This window comes from Diplotaxodon limnothrissa, linkage group LG6 (genome assembly GCF_057381915.1).
Source record: "Diplotaxodon limnothrissa isolate DT_005_m linkage group LG6, D_limnothrissa_male_GT1.1, whole genome shotgun sequence".
In the NCBI taxonomy this organism is placed as follows: domain Eukaryota; kingdom Metazoa; phylum Chordata; class Actinopteri; order Cichliformes; family Cichlidae; genus Diplotaxodon; species Diplotaxodon limnothrissa.
In genome coordinates, this window is record NC_140601.1 from 20,842,109 (window position 1) to 20,860,767 (window position 18,659).

The following is an 18,659-nucleotide window of genomic DNA, read 5'->3' on the forward strand; positions in this document are numbered from 1 at the left end:
TTGTGCACCTCTCGGATGTCTTCGGCGTTTGTTCTCAGGCTGATAATTTTAGACGTTGATCTTGCACGATGCCACCCTTCCTGTGCTGTGCTTTTTCGGTGCTTAGTCGAAAGACGGAAGTTTGAATCTTTTGAATAATCAGCAGATTATTCATAATGTGCTGATTTAGTATTTCAGGCACATTGTCCCAGTCCAAAAAAATATCAGCTGACTCTTAGGACATTATTGAAACAAGTGGAGATATAATTCAAAAATATGTTGGTAAATAAATCTGACATAGTTTAACACCACATGACTAATTCCTGTGTGTAAATCACCATTAGTAAATGGCTCAGTAGAACCTCAATAAATAAACTATAAAGCATGATCATGCTGCTGAAAAAATGGAAACTGCTTCTCTGTGCATGACAGCGAGGTATTTCTCTTAACAATGCTCCAAGTTACCAAGTCTGAAATGGATTACACAGACTCAGAAATGTTTCCAGCAATATTTTTTGTGCCAGTGAAACAATGACAGTTTGGTGAAAGTGTAACTAGTCTGACTGGAGTTGTGCGTTAATCATTAAATTGGTTTACTTGCTCTTTCCTGTTGAGGTTTAAGGCTTTACTTTACTTTGTTCCCTGAATCTCACCTTGAAACCTTCAGTTTAGATGCTTTGTGGAATTATCAGCAGGCACCTCCAACAGTCTTGGCTTAGTTTCTTTTAGGTATTTCCTTTTTCTGAAGAACTGAAATGACTGAATCATGCCAGAAACCACCCGACCCCAGCCTAGCCTTTCACTGAAGGTTTACATTGAAGCCTTCCCATGGCCTTCCCAAAGCGCCGACCTGAAAATACTGAAAATTTGTGGACTATGCTTAAGGACTGAGTTTGTGCCAACCAAGTTTAATGAAACTTTACAAATTCTTTCAAGAAGCGTGTTCAAATATCCAGTCACGATTATACTGGAGTCTCATTGATGCCTATAGGAAGCATCTGGTTCAGGTGCAACTTTCTGAGGGACATTAAAACAAATAATAATGGGGATGTTTATATTTGCAGATAGGATTATAGGCATATATTTTTTTACCCTGTGTTGATAAGAGAACCCCCCCCCCCCCCCCGAAGTTTTACAAAATTAAAACTTGTGCAACAATTTCTTCCACTAGAAGTCTACTGGAATGATGCAGCTTGTGCCATCAAAGCTATATTCCCACAAAGCACTGCAACTCAGCTGAGTCTTCAGAAACTTGTGAAGCAGAAAGCTTCAAGAGCTCCACTGTGTGAATGCCTTCAATTTAAGAGGCTTTGCATATAAATGGTACTATTAAATTTCAGGGCAAAGTGTTGCTACTTCATGCTGTCATCCTGCAGAATATCAAGCTAACAAAACATTTTGTCTTTGTTTTTCTAACTGGGTGCGAGCCCAGAAAATAAAATCCAATAAAAGATCAAGTATCAGCCACAACACTACTCTGCTTTTTCTGCTGAACAAGCCTTTCTGTGCTGCTGTGTGCTGGGGTTCCAGCAGGGTTTTTTGAGCATGAGCAAATCTAAGGGTTCGTTTATTTTTATTATGTTATTATTTATTTCAGTCATGTAGCAAACATCTTGGACAGAGGGATGCAGTAAAAGTTCATTTCTGTTCCTACAGACAATAATCTATTCTCTGTGGCTAATTATTGTACATCAAGGCAAACAAAACTTCAAAACCGGTGCTTCAATTTTTATTTATATCATTTTAACATATTTCTATGTTACAGTGAAGAATGATCATACGTATGTCTTAAGTTTCATGGGTGCCCAAGTTTTTAAATGGTTAATTTGTTGTAAAAATCCTTACACTGATCACAAAGGCACAAGTAACTTCAAAAGCAGTACCTTAACAGATGCCACACCAATGATGAGCTGTTTTACCATTAAGTTATAAAGTAAGGTGCTTTATATTCTATTGTATGAAAGGAGAATAGAAGCATCTCACTGAATTGTCCTCTAACTTTACTGAAAATAGCAGCCTGTGCAAGAAAATCAGTCTAGTGGAATATTATATGGAAGGATGCTCTGTGTGTATCATGCATACATATGTTCCTGTGTAATATACTAAGCAGCCTTTGCTTAATTTGTCTGTACAGCATCTTCCAGCGTTATTGAAATTTAGGTTTTTCGCACAAAACTCACAGTATAAATGCAAAGTGCAAATAATTTGTAGTTTAATAAACAGCAGTTTAGGTAAATGGACGTTATGTTGCACACTTTCTTGAATACGGGGGCTGATGAGATCACTGTTTTGCTATTTTAGCTCATTGAAGGACACAGCAGGAAACCCTTTGGTCACAGCAAAACATATCAACACAGAACAATCAGCCTGCTTTGACTGACAGTATTATATAAGCGCCAAACAATTAATGTCCTTTCTTTGTGCTGATCCACTTTGATCACATGTTCCTCTGCTGTCTTAATTACTTTACAGGGTGTCTCTGCTGAGGTGACGTGATTAGCACGTGAATATGCATGTGCTTGCTGCGTAATTAAAGTGCACAGAAATGCTGGCGTGGGATTGGAGAAGCAGTTGGATCACGAGAAAGGCCTCTCTGTGTGTTGGTCCACCAGGGCACAGAGACCTCACATTGTGTGTCAGGCCAGCGCTGGGTTACTGTATTGTCCGTTGCTTTTCCACCTCCCTTTCTCTCTCCTGCGTAGCCACGCACCAGAGAAGAGGAAGAAAGTGGCTTTTCATTCATGGGTAACTTGGAGCATGCACAGGAACTCAATGAAGAGGGGAGCCAGTCAGCTGGCTACAACTGCCTTTTATGATCTTGAGCCATTTCCCAGCAACAAGCAACTTGCATGAACACTACAGAGTGACTCCAGGAAGCAGTGACCAGGGTGCAAAAGACCAATCAGAGTGCAATCTTTACTAGCAGGCTTTATTGCTGTAGTGTAACTTTTCTTTGGTCAGACTTCAAGGTCTACTTTGAGTTCAAACGAGCATTCGCTACTGAGTCTCGGGGCATTCAGTGCAGAACATTTTGAAAAGCAAGTTTCCTTACTTATGTAAGAGGCCCGAATGTTTTCTGGAATAAATGAAAAGTCGGCCTTTATAAAAGCTGTATTTTATTTATTAGCACATTTATTAGCATTGGGAGACTTAATTCAACATTCAGATTGATCATTAATAGGCAACAGTGTAATAACGACAGTAGCTGAGGATTCTCCGGGTCCAATTGTAATTTACCTTGTCACAAGCCCTACCCACCTCAACTACTGTTGCTTTTATTAGATATGTAAGATAAGCTTGAAGACACTATATCCAGCTCACATTTGCTATTAAAGCCCCCTAAAAGAGTTCTGGCTGCAAGGTCTAAGGCGCTGCGTTTAGCCTGCAGTCTCCCCTAGAGGTGTGGCTTCAAAACCCCCTTCTGACAACACATTTCTTGCAAGAAAATGCTTACATATTTTCCTTAGGGATTAATGAAGTATTCTGATTCTCATTGCTTCCATTAGGAGTTAAGAAGCTAAATAACAGCTGATCTTACTAAAATAGACTTTATTAACAAATCATCAGCAAGTGTGTGTCTGTAAAAGACCAAGAATGGTCAGTTTGCTGGTCTGGAGCATTCAGGTGTGTGTCATCACATTGCCACAGTCTTCCTGACAGTGGAGGTCCCAGCAAATTCACCCCAAGATCAGACTGAGCAATGCTCAGAGAAACTGTAAAAACCCCATAAGCTACATCTCAGACTCTACAGACCTCAGTTAGCGTGTCAAACATTAAAGTTCAAGTACAATTAGAAAAGAATGGAACAAGTGTAGATTATTTGGAAGGACTGCCAGGAGAAAACCTCTTCTCTCTGAAAGAGCACTTAGCATGGTGTAGTTTTGTAACGTTATGTTGCATGATATATAACAATATGAATGTCACAGAACATTAGGGTGTAATTTAATGTGAGCCACTCAATAAAGTGCCTTTTTTTTGGTAAATGTAAGTATTTCCAAATTACTAATTAATTGATATTTCATTTGTGTTATCGCGTCAGATCATATCAGCATTCAAGATCGGCCTGCATCCGAGCCAAGAATGGCAGAAAAAAACAGTTGAAATGACATCTGCAGAGGTGTGACCTGACTCCAAGTAGCCCCATCTGTTTGGAAGCATTCAGCAACATTTCCCACCTGGACCGCTGCCTGCACAGATTATGCTTCCGCTGCATTTACGAGTGGTCCAAGAACAAAGCAGAGCATCCGCTGTGTCTTACCACAGTATAAAATTAGACACGTTCACACAATGAATGACCCTCTTTGCATACATTTACACAACTTAAAGTGACATCTGAAGATTTTAGATAGATATTTTTCATGTCATGACTAGGCTGAGTTAAGTAATATCGTATAATCACACCACAGCATGTTAAAGCATCTATGGGAATGTATAAGTTTTAAGTGCTAATCACGGCAGGCGTTAATTCTCCAGAGACTTCACTGTCAGCTCCATTTTCCTTTGTATCCTTTCATCCCTGCTTCCCCTTACTCTCCCTTTTGTGTATACTATCACACCACCGGTTATGCAACAGGTCTTGGCCAGAGGTCTGAGTTTTCTGTTGTTGTAGTGTAACAAGGAGCCCTGTGACGAAGTGTTTCGGCCAAATCTTTCCCTGCTCGCTGAAACTGATGCTTCCCTCCTCCTCAGCTCTCTCTAGTCTCAAGTTGCCTTATATCAAACATGTTAACTATTAAACTGCCTGTTGAGAAGGTCCAAAAGAATAACACAGCTCAGTTTAGACTATTATACCAGAGCTGTAAAAATCTGTCCTGGCCTCCCTCCCTCTTACTTTTTATTTCATAAGAAAAACATAAAGCAAGGACATGTGCTTAGTAGGATATAGGAAGTGAAAGACGTGTTACTAAAAGAAGTCTTTATAGTGAACATGAATCCGAAAGGGGTGATTAAATTACCCAATTTAGAACTGTGTTTTCAATAAATGCACATCAGGGCTTCTAAACATCAGCTAAACTATGAGTGAAAGGGTGGGAGATTCTTATTTGTTATTTCTCAGTTTCTTTTATTTCTTTTTATTTCTTCTACAGTTAACCTGTTTTCATCAGGTTTGTGGCTGTCTCCAGATCCATGCTTTTGGAAATAAAGACTTCCCATTAGATGTACCGCTTTGCTTTTCTGAACTACGTCTGTGCTAAGATTATTTTCTCCGCATGATCTCGATGTGCTAATTTAATTTAGCTTTAGAGGCCACGGTGTTCCCATTTTAAGTCGCTGTCAAGCAAAGAAAACCATGGCCAAAAACAAACAAAGGCATGGCAGCCATGAACATCTCTGAATCACAGCTTCAGGTTATTGCAGGTTTGATTATAGAATAAAGACGGTATATGCGACAATACTAAAAACTATACATTTACAAAGAGCCTATGAATCTATGAAGCTGCAGGATTGAAGGAGTCTACACTGAACCAGTAATGATCTCCCCTGCAATTAAAACAAAAGGAGTTTTGGAGGAAAGCATTGTTGAAAAGTGACAATGTCATATTACATGTGAGGGAACACACATGTAACAAAAATATAAGAGACAAAACTAAATGGCTCTTATGAGGGGAAATTTCAAACTTCATCCTACATGATCAGGAGTTTAGCAAACAAAATCCCTGAAGGTTTTTATCTATATCAGATATTATGGCTACTTTGTGTTTCTTACCAACAATACTTTAGTATTTATATGCACCCCTACAATAAAATAATAACAATACCACTCGTTTTTTTAAAAATTGCATAGTGAAAAAAATCTACATCTACATAAGGATATTTTTGACATTTTTGATATAATGCCAGCAGAGATTTGCACCAAATGAACAGCTGCAATCTCTTATACAGTGTTGTATGTGGTTTGTCTCACTCTATTTTTTGTTTGTTTGTTTCTCTTTGGTCTAATCTGGTAGTTCCAGTCTAACAGCTGGTGGCTTTTTTAAAGGCTTCTGTTTTTGCGCTCCAGAAAATCAAGCATAGAAGCATGGATGGATTTCTCTAAATACATCGTGCACTGTGGTAACACTGAGCTGCTCACTTTGTCAGTGTCTGTTCACTTGGATGTTTGTTTCTACTCAGCATATTCAATTCCTTGGCCCATTTTTACTTCTCCAGCTGAATCAGCGGAACATGCTGCAATGATGCATTTTTTAAGCTAAAGATGTCTGTTGACCCAAACTAAAAAGCAAACAGGATAAGGGAAATTCTGAGGGAAGAGGAACACATCCAGCCTAGCTTTTTGTTTTTTATTCATCTGAAACAACAGAATGGTTCATTCGGTTTGTGCCTATAATGGATTGTTTGTGAGTGGAAATCTTTTCTCTTTACATTCCCATTATTCCAACTGCTGTCATGTAATTCATTTCTTTCTTTGTGTCTTCCTTTTAGCTTTAGGAATGGAAAAAAGCCAAAACCAAAACAGAACATTTATCATAAATTCCTAATTATTTAAAAAAATAAAACATCTAATGAATGGGACCGTTTTTAGCATCACTCCTGTATTCTGGAGGATGATTTTGTCACATTTTTACTCCAACTAAGCAATCAAAAGGCACTTTTCCATTTATGTTAACCCAGCTAAAAGCTGCTGTACTGATTAAGGAAGATATAGCTTTCAGAGACGGTGTGTGCTTGAATGTGATCACGAAATGGAAAAAAAAGAAGATAAAACTTCCCAGGAATTTCCACTTCATTGAACAGTTTGTACTACTCTCTTCACAGGACAGCACAAACTGGCTCGAACCAGAATAGAAAGTAAAGTGGGAGGTGCTGCACAAATCTGAGAACAGAGACAATATGTCAGAGTCTATAGAGAAACAAATACTCTGGAGCTCCTCAAATATTAGCCTAATAACAGCCATAGCAGCACACCGGTGACAATGTTAGAAATAAAGACGATGCTGCTTCTTTGCAGAGCTGTAAAAGTCTTCTTTACAAGAAGGGTAAAACAGGGTTGCTTTCACAACAGTCACAGTTTGGTGCATTTGTCTAAAAAGAAGATTTGAGACAAAAGTAAAGCCTGATAACTGACCCAATGACCCAAAGCAAACATCTAAACCACGCAAGAACTATTCAGTCAACTGGACTGTCTATGCCGAATTTTATGGGATCCCACGTAGCAGCTTGACAGAATGATAAGGGTGACCAGTCCCTCCTTTAGGCAGCAAGGACTCAAATGTCTGCAGCTTACTCAACGTATTGGCAGGTAAAATCCCTTAAGAGTTCCGGTGGTGCAATTGCTGAAGTGTGAAGAACAAAATTATTATTTTGTGCTTCTTAACCTTATAACCACAACTTTCTGTAACTCTTTATCTCTTTGAATCTCTGAAAAAGAAATTCTAGAGCAGAGATGTCAAACTCATTTTACATCGAGGGCCATATTAAACCCCGTCTAAACCTAAGTGGGCGCAACCAGCGAAACTCCCTTTCTGTGGTGTAAAGATGTTTAATTACACATTCAATTGCAGTTAGTAAAAGAAAAGCAGGAGGGGGAGATACAGGAGAGGTGGAGGAAGATCTCAGCCTGGGCGTTTACTGTCTTATGTAGTCTGGAAGATGAGTGGATGGTGGGGTGGGTGCAGTTTTCTCTGTGGTGGGGTTGGGTGGACTGTCCCGGGCTCTGTGGGGCCGGAAGGCGCTGCTGCACTGGGCCCCGGTCTGGATGGGCCTGGGCCCCCTTTCCCTGGCGGGTCGCGGAGTGTGGGAGTGCCTACTGGGGTCAGCGGGGGAGCCACCACAACCACCCACACATGCAGGGCCTTGGAGTAGGGGTATGTCACCAGGGTGCAGAGGAGGCTACCCCCCCCCCCCCTCTGTCCCCTTCTGGCTGCCTCTGCCTCAATTTTATCCCACAACTTAGACATTCACATTACTCACACTCTCATTACACATACATATAGGATCTTGGGGGTGGGCACAATCACGGAGTCCAAATTACCATCAGGGTGTACACCTCACCCCTGGCGTCGTTGCCCACCTCTCAATTTTAAATACACTTAGACATTGAGGGCCAGCAGGAGGGACCATGCGCTTACCTGCTGCTCTCTGGCAGGTAGCTCCATGCCCTCCTGGGTTTTAATTGCACCTTAGAACACACATGCATCAACACTACAATGAGCGGGTGGAGGGAGGTTTGGAGTCTTCTCCCACCCCCATTCTCTGCGGCCTGCTGGAGCGGGAGGGCTGGGTGGAGTTGGCCGTCCGACTGCGGTCTGGAGTGTGGGGCTTCCCTGCTGCTACGGAGTCGGGGTGGTCTGCCTCTCCCCACCGCAGGGAAAAGGGTAACACCACCTGGGTCTGGGTGCAGTTCCCCCTTCCAGGGGCAAGGGTACCTAGACCCGGTTTGTAGAGTACGCTTGGGGAGTGTGATCGTGTGTACAGCGTCTCTTTATGTCTGTCTCCACGTTGGTTGAGTGTGGAGTAAGTGTATATGAGAGCATGAGGGTGGGAATGGATGTTTGTGTCTGTGTGTGCCTGTATGTCTGTGTCTATATGTCAGGCTGGGTATCAGACGCCACCTCTCTGGGGACATCTCAGGCCCTCCAAGGTTTGGAGGCCTATCTCCACCCACCACCACTTCCCCTGCCGGTGGCAGACTCCCTCAGGTGTCGGTGCGTTGGTGGTTCTTTGTGTCTGGGGGTGGGCGTCCAGGTACACACCGGCTCACTCCTTGGCGGCCGCTTATCGGGGCCTGGAGCCTGGGGCTCGCTCGGGCCCCTTCGGGGGTGGGGTGCCCCCGGCCTCTCGGCCTGGGGCTCGGTCACTCAGGCACAGCTGGCGGCCGGCGGAGCTCATGGGCGCGTCACTGCAACTCCCCCTGGCTTCTGCTCCGCGGCTGCTGAGTGAGCCCTCATCTGGGACTCTCCTCAGCTCTTACTGGAACAGTGGCGCGGCTGCCCCTCTGTTGGTCTTCCTTGGTCTCTTGTGTTCTGGGGGCCTCTGGATGTCTGGAGTTTTGATCTCCTCCATACCTGCTTCACACCCTGGAGGACGGGGCTGTGGCCCCCCCACACTCCCTAGCAGATCGTTACATGGAGAAACCTTTGGAATACAAGCGCGCTGATCCACACAGGTATGCACACGGGTGTTCACTGCTCGTAGACCCAAATTACACCCTTCTTGGCTGCTACTTCGAAGCACATCTGTCCTGCGTGCTGCACAACAACATTGAATATTTAGTATTTACTGCTGTTTACACTTAGCTAGATTAATGCGATGGTGTTGTGTTTTTTTTTTTGTCTTTTTTTGCTTGTTTTCTATTCTTCTCTCAACAGGTGATCCAGGAGATTTTTTTTTCTCCCCCCCTTTCTCACTGTCCCTCTCCCCTTCTGTTTTTCCTTTCTTTCCTCTTTCTTTCTCCCTTTCCTATCCCTCACTCATGTCTGTCCCGTCTGTAACATCTGAAAATAAAATATAATAAATAATAAAAACAAAGATCGACCAAATGGACCAATACGGCAATGCCACGATGATCCATTTGGCAAAGTAAATCCATTGGGTATGGGACAAGGGGAAAAAAAAAAAAAAAGTAAAAGAAAAGCAGGTGCTGTATCTACGAATAAACACATGTAAAGTTACAGAAAATGTTCTGCAACATTTTGTATTGTAAATTACCCAGACAGTCTACATAAATTGAACAATGAAATTACCCCCTTTGAGAAACAGCTTTGGCGGCCGTGGAAAGGAAAAACTCCCTCTTAACAGGAAGAAACCTCCATCAGAACCAGGCTCGGGGCAGGGCAGCCACCTGCAAGCAGATGGGGATGATGGGAGCAAAGACAGGGCAAAAAACATGTTGTGGAAGAGAGCCAGATAGAAATAAAAACTACTGATTAAATGAAGAGGTTTGTAAGCGCATAGTGAATGAAAAAAGGTGAGTGAACAGGAAACACTCGGTGCATCATGGGAAGCCCCAACAGTACTTTATTGTAGTGATATGGCACTATGAGCGCTTCAAGACAAGATTTGGCCTTATTATTTAAAACCTCATTATTTAAGACCTTGTATGTGAGGGGAAGGGTGCTGGCTTGCAGCTGTGATGGCCGAGTGGTTAAGGCGTTGGACTCGAAATCCAATGGGGATTCCCTGCGCAGGTTCAAATCCTGCTCACAGCGTCGTTCTCAACTTCACAGCTGTCATATTGCTCTCACAAACCAGTCAGCCTAACCTAAAGCATCTACTAATCAGGTAGTGGATTGATTCCTGGCTCCAGTATGGATGCCTTGGGCAAGATACTGACACCCATTGGAATATGAACAGGTGTGACTGTTAGATAAAAGCTCTTAAGCATAGAAAAATGTTAATATATACATGATGTTTTGAATCCTCTGGGAGAGTAGAAAAATGCTATATAATAATTCCTCCCAACATTTAAATTAAACAGGGTGCCAATGAAGAGATGCCAGAAAGACTTCTAATTTCTTTGGTGTGGTATGAATAACAGGAGAGGTCTTTAATAGTAGGAAAAGCTGTAAAATTTATCAAAATACAGTTAAAAGTAAAAAAATCTGTACCTTCACAATTTCCAAAGACACCCAGCGGGGCAGATTGGACTTTTTGCTGGGCCGATTCTAGCCCCTGGGCTTTATGTTTGACACCCCTGTTGTCAAACAACAGGGCTTGCAGCCTATGAAGTTGGCATGGCTTATAAAATCAAAACATCTACATTATAGCAAATACAGCAAACTGAAGAAACTAAGATCGTGCTATAAGGCTTGCTTTTTGAGTAACGTTGTACAAATTTATTTGTACTCTAAATATAAAGCAACTGGCACTAGGTAGTCCAAAGATTATTGCTGCATCCTTCTGCTAACACCTCTATAAATTAATTTATTAAAACAATAGCTCTTGTTTACTTAATCAGTAGAAAAAAACAGCATAAATCAAGGTGAAAAAAGCGGTTCCTGATACAATCACTTCAATGGGTCGCTACATAAAGATAAAATAAGCACTAAGATGGATGTTGAGTTTCAGGAGGTAGGAAGTAGACAAAGATAGACATGTAGAGTGACGGGAATGATAGTGAATACAATTTCCTGCTTTATCTTTAGCCTGAAGAACAAAAAAATGACGCATGATAATCACATTAGCATCCAGGCTCTTTGCAGTCAGTCATCCGGTGCTCCTACAGGGCAGGGGGAAGCTAGCGGTAACCTGCTGACCTGGCATGTACACATGTTGAGGTTATTTTAGAAGTCCAGGAAAAGGATGAGTGACCAACACCCAGATGCAGTGTTTCACTGAAGTGCAGCTGTGAACCCATTTCCAATCATCAGCTAAGAACAGAAGCAACACCTCAGACAAAAAGTTTGGGAGGGCAGTATATTACAAATAAGAAGGATTTAAAATATAATTACTATATTTTTCCCCTTAAAGCAGTTATTTTTGGTGCTCTGTCATGGAAAAATACCGAGGTAATAAACTATATGTGAACCTACAATGCTCAGTAGCGGGGAAAACTTCCATGTTTAACCTTTTGAATATATCTATATCTCTACCCATGTAAAAGACAAGAGTGTATAGAGCTAATTAACTAACTCATTTTTTCTTTTTTGCAGCTCAACTTACGACAATGTCTAGAAGAATAATGTCTTCATTTTCCATCCTGCCAGCATGTCTCTGACTGGAAGTGATTAAATGTAGAGTTTATCTGAAGAAGCAGTGACCTGCTGCATTTGGAATCCAGTGAAACAGAACAATTGCTATAAAGCCTAAAAAAGTGGTATGATGTGCTGCATCTAAAATTATGACACAAATTATTTATGGAACAGTAAACAACCTACTTCCTCATAATGTCATCCTTTTGTTGTCCAAAAGAGATGGTGGATACAATTTAAGGGGGGAATTAAATTTACCACACTCAAAAGTTAAATGAAGCCAAGGAACAGGCTCAGTGAGGAAACTGAGTGTTCTGACATATGTGTGTGTATGGACATGTATGTGTATGTATATGTGTGTGCATACTTTTGTATGTGATTATATATTTGTTTATCTCTTGGCATGTTACTTGGAATTAAAGCCAAATAAATGTAACAAATTGAAAAGAAGGATTTGTGATAGGATAGGGCATAAACAAGGAAACAAATGTAATGATTAGTAGTTACTGAATTGTAGAAAGTTGGTGGGATTAAATAAGCACATGTTGCTTCCTACTCCTTTTTGAACTTATTAAATTTATTATTGTAATTATTGTTGTTGTTATTGTATTTTAACATGTTCAAAATGAAGCCATGCAAAAAATAGATTGCAGGCTCTGAATTAGATTTAACTCATAGCTACAAATGCCGGTTAGCATTGTCGCCTCACAGCAAGAAGGTGCTGCGTTTGAATCCATGGCCAGCTGGGGCTTTTCTGTGTGGAGGCTGCATGTTCTCTCCATGCCTGTGTGGGCTCTCTCTGGGCTTTCTGGCTCCCTCCCACAATCCATGCATGAGTTAACTGGCAATTCTAAATTGGCCGTAGGTGTGAATGATTGCCTGTCTCTATCTGTTAGCCCTGCTACAGGCTGTTCTGTACCCTGTCTTTCGTCCTATGACAGCTGGCATAGTCTTCAGCCCCCCTCCCGAGCCTGAATTGGTTAAGCAAGAGAAAATGGACAGAAGGATTACAGCTACAGTTGTGCATCGCTAGTACTCGCCCTCCTTCATTCTTTGATCCACGTGAGGTCAACAAACACACTGTTGTTTTCATCTGGGCTGTGTTTGCTGTGTTTGTCACTGGATATGCTGCCTCGTTACAAGCCACTCTGCTATGTGTATCCCACTGGGAGCACTGGGGGAGTTATTTGACTGTAGGCCTCTCTTGTTACAAAACACGCACTGCAGCTGAACAACCTTGCTGATTCTAAATGTCACAGAAACTGCAGGAGATGCTGACTCTCTCACATGCTGCATGTTCTTCAAGTTTTTAATCACAGCTCGTCGGCTTTGTAAACAAAGTCTTGAACATGGGTGATCTGCACAGCAGCACAAACTTTTAATGAAAAGAAGGTGGACTCCTAAGAGGTTAAAGTTGGACAATAACAGCGTTATTAAAGAGCCACAACACATTTTAAAACCTCATATAAAATAGGATTATATAGCGGTATCTCAATGCATTTGACCATGTAGACGTAGTCAAGGCAACCTGCTGATGTTCAAACTGAGCATGAGAATGAGAAACAAAGGTGATTTAAGTGACTTTGAATGTGGCATGATGTATGGTGTAAACACACCATTTCAGAAACTGCTGGTCTACTAGGATTTTCCCACACAACCATCTCTATGGTTTACACGGAATAGCCTGGAAAAAAATAGAAATTATCCAGTGAGCCGCAGTTCTAATGGGTAAAAATGCCTCATCGATGCCAGAGGTCAAATGTGAATGGTCAACTGCTTGGAGCTGATCACGTCCATCCCTTCAGGACCACAGTTTACCCATCTTCTGCTGGCTGCTTCCAGTATGATAAGTACTCAGATGTCCTCCACTGTCACCAAATCACAGTCCATTAGGGCAAGTTTGGGATGCTGAAAAAGAAGGCACAGTTTTCATCCTATCATAGTTTAAGTTCAGTTGCTCCCCAGGCATCCTTTATTTTATTTCATTTTTTTAAACACCGTCCTGCTTGCTGGCACAGCAAAATGCGTTGCTGTGCCAAACACATTGGTTTTCCCAATAGGAGCACTATACACTCTCTGTGGGCTCCTCTTGTTAATCTTTTCTATTTTATTTATTTACGGCCAGTGGGGAGTGGCAGGAATGGGAATCCCCCCACCCTAGCCTCAGGCATCCTTAATGACAGCTGGTGAGACTCGATTCACTTGTTTTGTGAGGTAGCTGACAGCCCAGCAACTAACATACAGTATACTATCAATGATGCCAGTGATGGTAAAGCACAACTGACACTGCTGAAAACCTTTAATACAACTACAAACCGTCTATTTTCACTAGATAAATCATTTATGGAAAGAAGATATCAAATTTTTACCATATTTATTTACATCAAAGTAGCAGGAATGCAATTTTTTTTGGTGAAATTCTGAGTTCAAATGAATTATGTTTGTTTTGCTTAAGAAATACCAAAGTATTATTATTAACATCTTGAGACTATATCCCATTAAAATACAGCAACATTCATTTTCCTGTTGCTACCATGGACAATATGCTACATAAATACAGGCATCTGTTTATATTCTGCACATTTTTTAAACTGCATGTATAAATTAACTATTTTATTGCTGCTCTAAGTTTTGCATTTTAATATCTACGCATGTAAACGACAAGACTGTATAGTGCTAACACACCCAAGCGGGCAGGGCAACTGTACTTGCACAAGTACAAGAACAACTTGTCTCTGAAATGTAAACACGGAGTGACAGCAGCACCTTTGAATGAATACATCACACCCACTTTCATCCTCTAAAAGGATACATGCAGCAAGTTATAATGTCAGAGGGCAAGGGCAACAGTATGTAACATATAACACGTGGCTGTTTTAACTGAAGCATTTTAGGACACAAAAATTATATTTTTTTTATTAGTATTTCAGTTTGAGGACAGAAAATATGGTCTGTCCTCAAACACAGAAATATAGAAATACTGCATTAATGTTCTCAAAAATATTTTAGATCCAACATAAACTAAATCCTTCAGGTTTCCCATTTTTTGAGTGCAGCACAGCCTAAAAACCACAACTCTGCCCTCTACAGGCAAAGTTCAGCATTGCTGTGGATAAATCCGTCCAATAACTTTAACATTTCTTTCATGTTTCCTACTGATGTTTTCTAACCTTCCTTCTGGTATGTTTGAGATGACTTTCTCTGTGTAAAAGTCCCAGCTTCCCTTGTGTTAAAGTGTCACTGGCACTGTAATTGCTGGTAAGAATAAAAGCACAATGAAGTGACATCATACTGAACTTTGGCTTTTTATTAATTTAACACAGTTAGTTTGCCCCATTCTTTTCTCACATTGACTTTAAATGTCTTAAATGTTTTTGGTTTATACAGTAAAGCACAGCACCAATCGTGCTGATCTGTTATGAAGCATAACATGTGGACGGGTCTGCTTACTTTCTCTAAGAGTCAAAACTACACATTAAGTTTTTAATGCACTGTATCTGGGATACAACTGGGCCTTACGGCTTATCTGTTTACTGTTGCTTTTAATCCGCTATCAACCAGTGCTGCCTTACTTTAAACGGTCTTTTTTTATCATATATCATATATGCTATATGATAAACCCTTGAAATTTAATTAGCCTGTGTTTTTACAGTTTGTCTTGATCCCTTTCTGAAAGGTGGTATTATGTCAGATAATAATTGGTGTTTTCCTGTTTGTATTTTTCTCACGTACAGTCAGCATGACAGTCTTTCTGTGCAGTGGATGTACAGCGTCTTCACATGTGAAATATGTTGGGTCCTGTGTAATTCACCATCATCTCCACTGGAGGGAAGCAAATATGCATTAATAAGACTGCCATGAGGACCAGTCACAAGTTACACCAAGCAAAGGTATGTTTCTCTGCCCTGGACTGGACTTGTGGATTGTGATAGATTCCTGTAACCTCAAGAAATAAAACAGGATGAAAACCTTTGAAAAATATATAAAGGCTTCACGTACTGTAATAAATCTGTTTTGTTTTTTGTTGATACTTAACTCTGGTTTTCATTCTTAATTATCCAAAAAGCTGTGGCAATCTGCAAACTCCATAATATGTCATAGTTCCCGCTGCTACAGTAGATTTGAGATTTGCTATGATTTTCTGCACACCAAGTAGACCTGAAGATACTGAATCCATCGGAGTGAGAGTGTGAATGTTAGACAAAGTGCTTAGGCACATATAAAAGTGCTGCATGAAACATGCGTGTGGCTGGGTGAATGACACTTGTAGTAAAAAGTACTTTGAGTGCTCAGTTTGACTAGAAAGGCACTATATAAATGGCAGACCATTAACCATTAGTTACTATATTATTTACTATACTATTATTTCCTCTATGCAAGCTTTCGTTTTACAAACACTACCAGGATCATTAGACATAGTAAACCATGGTAAATGTACTTTTTCACAAAAAATATATCAAACTTCAGGCATGTTTTACAAGCCATTAAACATACATATCAGTTTATGGTGATTGAACAAAGTGATTTTATGGCTAAAAGTAGACTTACAGGAGTGTCACAGTTACTTAAGCCCTTGGTACAGGGTGGATGTATGCAAGTGTGTGTGCATGGCTCACATTATGGGCCATTTACTGCTGAAAATACGTTAACACAACAGTCTTTTCTATGCTGGTGAAGCACACAAGACAGTAGTGTATATGCAGATCTGGGCATAATGGTCATCGACATACTGGAGGAAGTGTAATACGGTGATAATAAACCTCCTCTCTCCAATTCTTCCGAAATAATCCCACCATTCAGGCAGTACCAAGCAGCAGCCTCCTCCTGCTGTCCCATGGAAGGGAAGGAGGACCAGTGCCAGACTTGTACCTAGTCTGCAATCCTTCAATGGGCTTTTGTGGATGCTGCCATCCTCCTCCCCCAGCCAACCCCCGGCAGCCCATTCAGGAGTGTCACATGGCACTCCCACTCTGCTCCTATCTCACAATGCGGCCCTGTCATTGGCACCTCATTGACATGCGCTCATGGTGATGTGCATCGGGGAATGGTCGTGCTCTTCCACTAGTTTCAAAGGAAATGAAGTGCCGGGCTGGGTGGCCAAAGTGTGGCTTCCTGGATACGGTGTTCATATTTCTTGGAAGGAAGTGCTGAAATGTGTGTCAGGAGCTGGCAACGAGTTTCAGCAGAAGTAACATGCCAACCTCCCACAACCTTTAACTCCGTTACTACTGTGAATGAATGGCAAATTGCAATGACGATAACGATAGTCTTGTTAATACCATAAGAGTGTAGAATGAGTTACAGTTAAAGTAACAAATTTTCTTTTGCTGTGTTTAAATTTCATTTTTCTGCCAATGACAGCATTTTGTCACCTGTGGGTGGATAAATAATTCTTAGCCTGCAAATACATATACTTTTATATGTAAAAAACAAACAAACAAACCTTAAATTTGACATATTTTGTTTAGTTTTATGTGCTCAAGTTTAATAATCAAATCTGGTATTTGCCATAAAATGAAAAAAAAAATCAATTTGAACAAACAGAACAGAGATATGTAGATAAAACTCATAAACTGACTTCATAAACCAGGGTAAGAGGAACAAGATAAAAACTGAACATCTGCAATATGCTAAATATAGAAGGAAACACAAACATAGACTAACTGCTAAAAAGAATCTTTTAAAAAGTAGTTTTCAAAGATGATCTTATCTGAGGACCTCAGGCCGAACATTGGCTGATAAGAAAGGATGAGACTTGCTATAAAAATAAATGAACAAAGAAAGAAGAGCCCTTGCAACAAGTTTTGCTTGTCAGTGCTTTAGCAGCAAAGGAAATCAAGAGGTTAGTAATCTGATGAAGCATGAATCACCTACCAAAATGTCTCTAAAGCTCTGTCATGTATTATTATCATTTTAGATTTCATTAAAATAAAACTGATTTCAGAGAAAATCCCCACTTGCCTTTCTGTGCGGTAAAAATGAACCTAAAATTAGGCACTGATCTCCAAATTAGGTGATTTTAAGATATTACTGCCAGTTACGGCTCTGCTTCTCTGCCCTCACTAAAAAAAAAGGACAAGAACCACATTTATTTTTAAATCTGAGAAAAACCCGAGCATGCAGTTCACTACTGCAGACATGAATAAACAATGTCTGCTTACAACCACCCTTAAAACAAGGGTTCACTTTAGAACCTGTGCTGGTTCTTAACAGCAAAAAAATTATTCTGTCTTTTTGATTTGCTTCTTAAAATAATGAATCCTATGTAAATGTTTTAGGCTAGCAATGGTGAAAAATATTTAGGATGTATATATTATATTGAACTACTAACATTTCACCTTCTAATAAAGTATAATGTTGGATGGTTTGATGACTAATAATAGTTGTTTCTTTTAGATATTTAGAGATAGATTACAAACAATTGTAGGTTTGAATAACATTAAATAATACTGAAGGGTGTCTGCTTCTTTAACATGGTAACAGTTGAGTCACTATAGTTAAACATGTTAGTAGCATGTAAATTAATGGATTTTCACTCAGTAACTTTGTATGCTTTTAATGAAATATGTTAAGTATATACGCTATGACTCATACCCTCATCTGTAGTGATGAGCATTTATTTAGCTCTCACTTTAAGGTACTTAAATACTTCAAAAATCTGTGAGCCAGCTGTGCTCAGTAAATAAAATGCAGGCTAGTAAGCTTCAGTTTCATCCCTGTAAGAGTAAAACGCTGAAAGAACTAATCGACGATCAGATTATAAAGACTGATCATATGAGGCCATGTGGACATTTTTACTTTAAATTCTTTTAAGTCTAACCCTACCTTGAGGATCTGAGCACAACCTCCACAACCAAATCAAAGTAAAACACACATAATAATATCACCTGTGGGCACTAAAACAGCAAAAGGAAATAAATATGTTGTAGCTAAAAGCAAATGTGCACTATAATACGGTTCATTAGTTATTTAAAATTCAGGCTAACATGTAAAGAGATATATAATTCATGTAAGGTCTTTCCAATGTTTTGTGACCTAGTAAGCTTTGAA

General features: G+C 40.3%; 1 non-coding gene across 1 annotated transcript; it reads left to right on the forward strand.

The window, feature by feature from the left end:
* Positions 1-10,045: 10,045 nt before the first annotated feature.
* Positions 10,046-10,127, forward strand: trnas-cga (transfer RNA serine (anticodon CGA)). The gene has a single exon. It is a non-coding gene; the product is annotated as a tRNA-Ser (tRNA).
* The last annotated feature ends 8,532 nt before the right edge of the window (positions 10,128-18,659 follow it).